This window comes from Heptranchias perlo, chromosome 44, assembly GCF_035084215.1.
Source record: "Heptranchias perlo isolate sHepPer1 chromosome 44, sHepPer1.hap1, whole genome shotgun sequence".
NCBI lineage: Eukaryota > Metazoa > Chordata > Chondrichthyes > Hexanchiformes > Hexanchidae > Heptranchias > Heptranchias perlo.
In genome coordinates, this window is record NC_090368.1 from 5,484,445 (window position 1) to 5,494,566 (window position 10,122).

The following is a 10,122-nucleotide window of genomic DNA, read 5'->3' on the forward strand; positions in this document are numbered from 1 at the left end:
CCACACTCGGTCAAATGCCGCCTTGCTGTCAAGAGCAGTCACTCTCACCCTGCTTTTCGAGAGGGATTTACTGCCCCCCTGTGGACATTTTAGCCTCAAATCATGACTGTTTTTCCGGACTCTTTTTTTGTGAGGAATGTACGGGGGGGAGGTGAGGTGTCATTTTACCCTGACGCACCAGGAGAGAGATGAACGGAGTCCATTTCTACACCCGCCCGATTTTACTCGATTGACTTTGATGGACAGAAACATCAGGCAGAGGAATAAACTCCCGTTTCTCACCCGGTGGGTTAGATTTATAATACCCCATAAAGTCAAGAACATGTTCCTCCCTCTAACATTCCATGTCTCCCAACCTCTGTTCAAGACCCCAAGTATTTGGGTTCTGTCAGGACCACCGGGCTCCAGACCTCATTACAGCCTTGGTCCAAACATGAGCTGGATTCCAAAGGTGAGAGTGACTGCCCTTGACATCAAGGCAGCATTTGACCGAGTGTGGCACCAAGGAACCCCAGTAACACTGAAGTCAATGGGAATCAGGGGGAAAACTCTCCAGTGGCTGGAGTCATACCTAGCACAAAGGAAGATGGTAGTGGTTGTTGGAGGCCAATCATCTCAGCCCCAGGACGTCGCTGCAGGAGTTCCTCAGGGCAGCGTCCTGGGCCCAACCATCTTCAGCTGCTTCATCAATGACCTTCCCTCCATCATAAGGTCAGAAATGGGGATGTTCGCTGATGATTGCACAGTGCTCAGCTCCATTCGTAATTCCTCAGATAATGAAGCAGTCCGAGCCCGCATGCAGCAAGACCTGGACAACATCCAGGCTTGGGCTGATAAGTGGCAAGTAACATTCGCACCATACAAGTGCCAGGCAATGACTACCTCATCCTTTTAAGACTCAGCTTAAAACCTCCCTCTTTGACCAAGCTTTTGGTCACCTGTCCTAATATCTCCTTATGTGGCTCGGTGTCAAATTTTGTTTGATAATCGCTCCTGTGAAGCGCCTTGGGACGTTTCACTACATTAAAGGCGCTATATAAATGCAGGCTGTCGTACATTTCTACAGCACGCCTGCCGAGCAGCAAGCTACCTCAAAGCTAAGGAGGAAAAGGCCACGGTCTCTGAGGGAAACTGTAGTGGGCGGGGGGTAATGTTGGGGGACCCCCAAAGAGGAGGTTTTAGAGGGGCATACGGAGGTGACAAGGCAGGAGGGACTTGACAGAGAGCAGGAGTGTCGTACTCCCTGCCTGGCAAATTATTACAGAATTTAAACACCCCTTTGCAAAAAGAAGTTCCCTTTTATTAATTCATTCTGGGGATGTGGGCGTCGCTGGCAAGGCTGGCTTTTCTTGCCCATCGCTAGTGGTGGTGAGCCGCCACCTTGAACCGCTGCAGTCCGCGCGGTTAAGGAGGGAGTGCCAGGACTTTGCCCCAGCGACGATGAACGGCCGATACACGTCCCGGTCGGGATGGCGTGTGCGCGACTCGGAGGGGAACTCGGTGGGGAGGGTGTTCCCATTGCACCCGCTGCCCTTTCAGAGATGGGCTAGAAACGAGACAGGCTGAACGGACCAACCTGGCGGAGCAGAGCAGGTCCAGAAGCACAGGGGGCCGGGGAGAAGTAAAACATGGGCCGGCACGAGCACGGTGCCCTAATCGAGAGGCACCCACCCCAAGTACCAACCCATCCCTCGCGCCCCCTCCACCATTCCGCTGCACCAGCTCTGCCCAACGAGCAGAAAGTGGGAGCTATTAAAGAAATATTTGCGTTTATATAGCGGCTTTCACAACCTCGGGACGTCCCAAAGCGCTTTACAGCCAATGAAGTACTTTTTTTTTTGCAATGTCGTGATGTAGGAAACGCGGCAGCCAATGTGCGCACAGCAAGATCCCACAAACAGAAATGTGATGGTGACCAGATAGTTAGGGACTGGCGTTTTAAAAAAAAAAATCAGGGATATTTAGATTTGGATTGGCACTAATTTCCCCAGGGACCAATGTGTCGGAGAGAGCTGCTCCGAGCTCACAATCCCCTGCCTGGGCTCTGCCCCTTTACGTAACTAAAGTGGCACAAGTCGGTTTAACACAGAGGGCACTAGGACGCTGCAGCTTGAAAATAAGAGACCTGCTCCCCCCCCTTGCTGGTTATAATCATAACATCAGGGTGCAGAATCCCAGAGTTAAAGGAGCATCAAGATGCTTAAGGGTCACCTTACTCCAAACTGAAGCATCTCACACCCCCTCCATTGCTGAATCTAGTAGTTTTGTAAATGATCCCAGAGTTTTCTCCCCCACCTTTTGCTTCTTTACTTGTCCCATTACCACCCTCCTTGCCTTGCACCATCATCCCTCACTCCTGCCCTCCGCCCTCTCAGAGACCTTCCCCTTTTGTTCTTTCCTCCCCGCCCCTCATTTGCCTGGCTCTGAACTTGCTTAAAAATAGTCAAATCTTCAACTTCCAGCTGTGACGAAAGGTCTTCGGCCTGAGACGTTAACTCTGTTTCTCTCTCCACAGATGCTGCCTGACCCGCTGAGTATTTCCAGCTTTTATTTCCGATTTCCAGCGCCCGCAGTATTTTGCTTTTGGCATAAATACAAGTCTTTCCTCACACCTTTGAGGTAATCAGTAACTGTTGGCGTGGGTCTTTTATCCAACGCCTTTTGGAAGTCAAAGTTCACATGTTCAGGTTCACCACAGTCCACTTGGTTCGTTACGTCCTCAAAAGATATCAAGGGAGGTTGGTCAGGCTGGAACTTCCCATCTAAAGCTGGGTCGGATGCTGTTTACTGGGTCGTTATCGTACAGATAAGCCTGAGGTTTACTCCTGATAGTCAATTCCATTCATTTAAATGGAATTGAAGACAAAAGAGCCTGTAGCTCTCAGTTTATGTTTACCACTACTGGCTGCACATCACGTTGAGTTTACAGCATAGAAACAGGCCATTCGGCCCAACTGGTCTATGCCGGCGTTTGTGCTCTACACGAGCCCCCTCTCTCCCTACTTCATCTCACCCTATCAGCATATCCTTCTATTCCTTTCTCCCTCCTGTGTTTATCCAGCTTCCCTTTAAATCCATCTGTGCTATTCGCCTCAACCACTCCATGTGGGAGCGAGTTCCACATTCTCACCACTCTCTGGGTAAAGAAGTTTCTCCTGAATTCCCTATTAGCCTGTTTCCAATCTATCTTACAATCACTGGATACTGGGATACTCCCCCAGTATCCGTGACTCCCTCGTAATGATAGTTAGATAATGGGTTACCATCGCTGTTAAAACAACGGGCACAGGAATGCCATAGGGACATGTTAAATTCTGGGCACCACACTTTAGGAAGGATGTCAGGGCCCTGGAGAGGGTGCAGAGGAGATTTACTAGAACGGTACCAGGGATGAGGGACTTCAGTTATGTGGAGAGACTGGAGAAGCTGGGGTTGTTCTCCTTAGAGCAGAGAAGGTTAAGGGGAGATTTAATCGAGGTGTTCAAAACTATGAGGGGTTTTGATGGAGTAAATAAGGAGAATCTGTTTCCAGTGGCAGGAGGGTCGGTAACCAGAGGACACAGATTTAAGATAATTGGCAAAAGAACCAGAGGAGGAGATGAGAATTTGTTTTATGCTAAAGATATTAAAGGGGATAATTTTCACCACCTCAGAATGCCCTAAAGCACTGTTGTAATGTAGGAAACATGGCAGTCAATTTGCGCACAGCAAGATCCCACAAACAGCAATGAGACAATGACCAGATAATCTGTTTTTAAGTGACGTTGGTTGAGGGGTAAATATTGACCCACGACCCCGGGGAGAATCCCCCCTGCTCTTCTTCCAATAGTGGCCGTGGGATCTTCTACGCCCAGAGGGGCAGACGGGGCCCTGGATTATGGGGCTCTGGAGCGGGGGCTCGAACCCACGACCTTGTGACTCGGGGGCAGGGGAGCTACCCACCGGGCCCAGGCTGACACTTGCATTTCTATAGCGCCTTTCTCGACCTCTGGATGTCCCAAAGCGCTTCACGGCCAATGGAGCACTTTTGAAGTGTAGTCGCTGCAGGAAAACCTTTGTACACGAGTGCGCAAAACGCTGCCGCCCAGAAAAAGTTCGGGCGGATGGAATTGGACGTGGAACAGGCCACTCACCACCCACCTCGCGTTAAGTGATGCATCGCATGTTGTCACCCTGCAATTGTGCAGTCACGCTTGGCTCCACTAGGGGGTGGTGTTGGCCAACTTACCACCCGACTTCACACTTGGTCTGTTCCTCTGGGTCATTAACCGCCATGTTATTTTTAAAGGCACGCTGACCACTTCGTCTGCAGTAGGTCGCACACCGTTTGCCCCGCGACCTACCCCGCCTCGCCGTTTCCAATCCACTAGGGCAGGGGGGAGCCCGCGCTTTTCACCGCCGCGGGCTGCAAGTCTTTGCGAGCCGCGGGCGTTTGAAATCCCCGCTCCCGTTCGCTTCCACCTACTGCCACGTTCCCGAATCCCCCAGGGCCCGCGAAATGCAAAACAGGACACGCCAGCGGGCGAGACGTCCAAGTACAATTAGGGATTGAGGGGCCTGGGCTGGGGGAGAGGTTTGGAACCCCCTCTGCATTTAGGGGGCTGAACAGGAAGGAGGTGGGGGGGCAAAGGCAGGGCATGTTGTGTTTTAGGGCATTGAGACGAGCGAGTGAGGCAATAGGTACTGAAGCGCGACAAAATTCGCCTCCTCCAGGGCCTTAGCCCCTCTACGTTAAACGTTTTAAGATTTATTTTCTCCAGACGGTCCCAATCCCTCGCTGAGGCGCTGGTACATCACACAGATCACCGTTCTCCACCCGGGGGCCTGGACGACGGATATCAGCAGCCTATTCACCCCCCCTGTGCTCGCTGACCTACATTGGCTCCCAGTCCGGCAACACCTCGATTTTAAAATTCTCATCCCCCTGTTCAAATCCTCTCCATGGCCCTCGCTCCCCCTCCCTATCTCTGTAACCTCCTCCAGCCCCTACAACGCTCCGAGATCTCTGCGCTCCTCCAATTCTGGCCTCTTGCGCATCCCTGATTTTCATCGCTCCACCACTGGCGGCCGTGCCTTCAGCCGCCTGGGCCCTAAGCTCTGGAATTCACTCCCTAAACCTCTCTCTCCTCCTTTAAGACACTCCTTAAAACCTCTTTGACCAAGCTTGTGGTCATCTGTCCTTATATCTCCTTACGTGGCTCGATGTGAAATTTTGTTTGATAATCGCTCCTGTGAAGCGCCTTGGGGGTGTTTTACTGCATTAAAGGCGCTATATAAATGCAAGTTGTGCTCACCAGTCGTTCAAGCAGGGAACCACGAGACAGTGGTCAAGAGCGGGACCTCTGGCCGGGATCTCTTTCTCCCTGTAGCATCACGCACTGTGCCCCCGAATGAATGCTGTTGCTTATTTATTGATACAAAGAACCTTATCGCATCATTTCAGAGAAAGAGAAGCTGCTGTCATATCGCACCGGGGAACCGCGATAGTGGCACAGATTCCCAATGCCAGCCTTAAAGAAAAAACTTACATTTCTACAGCGCCTTTCACAACCTCAGGACGTCCCAAAGCGATTTACAGCCAATTAATTATTTTTTTTTGAAGTGTAGTCACTGTTGTAATGTAGAAAACGCAGCAGCCAATTTGCATGCAGCAAGATCCCCTGAATAAGGTGATAAATGACCACATAATCTGTTTTTAGTGATACTGGTTGAGGGATAAATATCGGCCCCAGGACACCGGGGAGAACTCCCCCCTGCTCTTCTTCCAATAGTGGCCGTGGGATCTTTTACGTCCACCTGAGAGGGGCAGACGGGGTCCTCGGTTTAACGTCTCATCCAAAAGACGGCACCTCTGACAGCGCAGCACTCCCTAAGCACTGGCACTGGGAGCGTCAAGCCTGGATTGTGGGCTGGAGCAGGGCTCGAACCCACGACCTTCTGACCCAGAGGTGCGAGTGCTACCCACTGAGCCACGGCTGACACCTTCGTGAACCCTGACGTTCCTTGCGTTCAGAGGGGCGAGTTTTTTTAAAAATTCGTTAATGGGATGTGGGCGTCGCTGGCGAGGCCGGCATTTATTGCCCATCCCTAATTGCCCCTTGAGAAGGTGGTGGTGAGCCGCCTTCTTGAACCGCTGCAGTTCCTGTCTTATTACGACTTTTGGTAGCGAGATTTTACAACTGAGGGCAATTAAGAATCAACCACATTGCAGTGGGTCTGGAGTCACGTTTTGGCCAGACCGGGTAAGGACGGCAGGTTTCCTTCCCTAAAGGGCATTAGGTGAACCAGATGGATTTTGATGACAATTCATGGCCACCATTACCGATACTTTTTTTTAATTCCAGAATTTTATTTAATTAATTGAATTTAAATTCACCAGCTGCCATGGCGGGATTTGAACTCATGACTCTGGATTATTAGTCCAGGCCTCTTGGATTACTAATCCAGTAACATAACCACTGTGCTACCGTACCAAGCTTTGGAAGCCTGCACGACCAGTTTGACAATCTGAAAGTACCCTGTATCTATTGGTAGCGTCGCACTCGTGTCTTTCTGAGAAATGCCCCACATCGCTTCGCTGACAAGTGATGGTTGGGACTTCAGGGTATATGTTGGGAAATACAGCAGCCTGTCTGCACCAGTTACATCTCACCGGGCTGCCAGTGAGGGAGGAAACTATACCGTTAAACTACTGAAGAATATTTGAGACACCCATTTACCAGCGGATATTAGGGTTGGGGAAGAGTGTGGACGTTATGCTTCAGTTTATATAAAGCTCTGGACAGACCCCATCTGGAGAGACTGCGTTCAGTTCTGGGCACCGCACCTCAGGAAGGATATATCGGCCTTGGAGGGGGTGCAGAGCAGATTCACCAGAATGATACCGGGGCTAAAAGGGTTAAATTACGAGGACAGGTTGCACAGACTGGGCTTGTATTCCCTCGAGTTTAGAAGATTAAGGGCTGATTTAATCGAGGTGTTTTAAGATGATTAAAGGATTTGATAGGGTCGATAAGAGAGAAACTATTTCCTCTGGTGGGGGGAGTCCAGAACAAGGGGGCAGAACCTTAAAATTAGAGCCAGGCCGTTCAGGGGTGATGTCAGGAAGCATTTCTTCACACAAAGGGGAGTGGGAATCTGGAACTCTCTCCCCCAAAAAAGCTGTTGAGGCTGGGGGTCAATTGGAAATTTCAAACCTGAGATTGATAGATTTTTGTTGGGTGAGGGGATTAAGGGTGACGGAACCAAGACGGGTAAATGGGGTTAAAATACAGATCAGCCATGATCTAACTGAATGGCCTCCTCCTGTTCCTATGAATTTTTACCAGCAAACCTGCTGCCTCGTAATGCTTTTCTTATGCCAGGGGAGGGTTTAATCACGGAGGGAATCGAGAGCAAAGCCTGATCCATTCTCCCCGCCCTCCCCCCAACGGACCATTCCAGCGGGGGTGAGGGGGTTGGATAAACCGGAGCAGATACCATGCCTGTATTTATTCTCCTCCCTAAGCGCAGCGATGCAGCCTCTCCAGCAAAGACAGGAAATCAAAGTTTGGGACTGCACCAGGATGTGTTTTTTTTTTGCTCACTGGGTGCAGGGGAGATCTGCCGCCAATTTTAAAAAGAACAAACTTGCATTTGTATCGTGGTTTTCACGACCTCAGGGCGTCCCAAAGCGTTTCACAGTCAATTAAGTTCTTTTGAAGTGTAGTCACCGTTAATGTGGGCAAACACGACAGCCATTTTGTGCACAGCAAGATCCCACAAACAGTGAATGTGAAAAAAAGTGACCAGTTCACGTTTTTAAAGTGATGTTGACTGAGGGATAAATATTGACCCTAGGACACCGGGGAGAACTCCCCCCCCGGCTCTTCTTCGAAATAGTGGCTGTGGGATCTTTTACATCCACCCGAGAAGGCAGGCGGGGCCCTCGGTTTGAGGTCTCGCCTGAAAGACGGCACCTCTGACAGTGCGGCACTCCCTCGGTGCTGGCGCCGGGAGTGTCGGCCTGGATTATGGCGCTCAAGTCTCTGGAGCGGGGACTCGAACTCAGAGACGAGAGAGAGAGCGAGAGAGACAGAGTGCTACCCACTGAGCCAAAGTGACACTTAACACCCTAACCACGAGATGACCATCGATGAGTCTTTTTCGAGTCGTGCAGAAACACAAAACGCGGCAGAAATACACAGGGGGATACAGTAAAAGGATGTAAAATTTATTTAAAATACTGACAAAAAAAATTACTTGCTGGTTCTAGTCCTACTCTATGAAACAAGTCATTTTACATTATTGTCAATGATATTAAGTCACACAAAGTTCCAGAGCTCAAGTTTCCTCTCTATTCACCCCACTATGGGGTCACATTGCATTCCTTCACTCACTAGGACCTCTTGAACAGGAGCTTGGCTTCTGACATTCATTGCTCTACCAACACTTCCCCCTGCACTGTGGGCCATGGGTCCCTGCGCCTACTCGGTACCACCTGGTGCACACGCAGGAGCCAGTGGGCAAAGATGAGGGCAGACTGGCCTCAAAAAGCAGTAGCTCAGAATGGGATGAGATGGAGCTAGTAACATGGGCGAGAAGATCAGTCGGGACACCGACCCAGAGTCTGGCGGCAGCAGCAGCAGCAGCCCAGGACTGATGTGAACATCTGCAATCTTTTTGGGGAGGGGGAGGTGATTGGTTGCCAGGCACTCCACTGGTGGGAGGATGTGCAGTGACCTGTCACCTACCGAGTCGCCTATCTCGGCCTGGCTGATGTGGAAGCAAATGCCGGCCAGAGGAGCTGGGGGGGGGGGGGGGGGTGGGTTGAGTCGAGTCAGACCAGAGCTGTTCTCATCAACCTCAGTGCCTCCTCTCGGTGATTGTCCGACTCCTCGTTCGGGCTTGGGGGAACTCGGGAGTCCAGTTGGTGGCCGCAGGATAATCAGTTTCCCTCACAGTTACAAGTTTGACCAACAACTCCTTGGATTTGGATAATCCGCAGCAGAGCTGGGGGTCTAATTAATTCCCGCTCGTCTTTCTTTCAAGGTTTGGATCGCACGGCTTCTTTGAAGGGCGGTTGGCTGCTCCACGATCCTTGCTGCAATCCAATGGGCAGGGGGGCTAAGCAAAAATACACTGTCACCAATGGTGGGGGGGGGGGAATTTAATCCACAGGAGTCTAAATCTACCGTCCTAAAACTGGGCCAACAAAGGAACCCCCCCCCGCCCCCACCACGACACAGGCCGGGTTAGACAAGGGGTCTGTTCTATTATCTCTTCTTGATTGTCTTTATAAAGTGGCCTTTGACCTGCACAGATACATTATCCCTCTAACGTGAGCAACATCCTGTTTTCTGGGCCCTGCGTTACATACGTGTGTTTACTGTTGATTCCACTGACCCTTGCACAAAGTTAGCTGTGCGCACATTCGCCATTAGAGCGAGTTTGAAGGGCTGGAACACGGCCACGTCCAATCCTGGGGGCGTGGAAGGGGCTGCATTACTGACCTGGGCTTAGAATTCAAGTAGATTCTTAATGAATGGAGTGTTAATCCAGGAGAGTTTAAATGTAAGGAATCTTATAACACCCAGGTTATAGCCCAACAGTTTTATTTGAAAATCACAAGCTTTCGGAGGCCTTCTCCTTCGTCAGGTGAGTGACGAAGGAGAAAGCTTCCGAAAGCTTGTGATTTTCAAATAAAACTGTTGGGCTATAACCTGGGTGTTGTAAGATTCCTTACATTTGTCCACCCCAGTCCATCTCCACATCTAGGAGAGTTTAAGAACAAGAGTTTGCATTGTATAACTTCCAAAACATTTCTGTCCTCCTCTCTGTGAGATGAATGAGCCCCCATCACAGTGAAGGGCTCCTCCCTCCGACTGCAAGGGATCGGTGATCCGGGAGAGTTGATCACAATTACCACCCCTGTACTGTATCAGTGCTCGGCCCGTCTGTCTAGCAGTGCAGAAGCCAAACTCCCCCAAGTCAGAGAGGTCACAAAAACAGCCTCCAGCTTCTGACCGAAACTCAGCTTTTCTCAGCAGCATGTTGTTTTGCCGATCGGCAGACAGCGGCGCAGTAGTGTAAAAACAAAACAAACTGGAGAGAGGGCGGGGGGGAGGGAGGAGGGAAATCAAA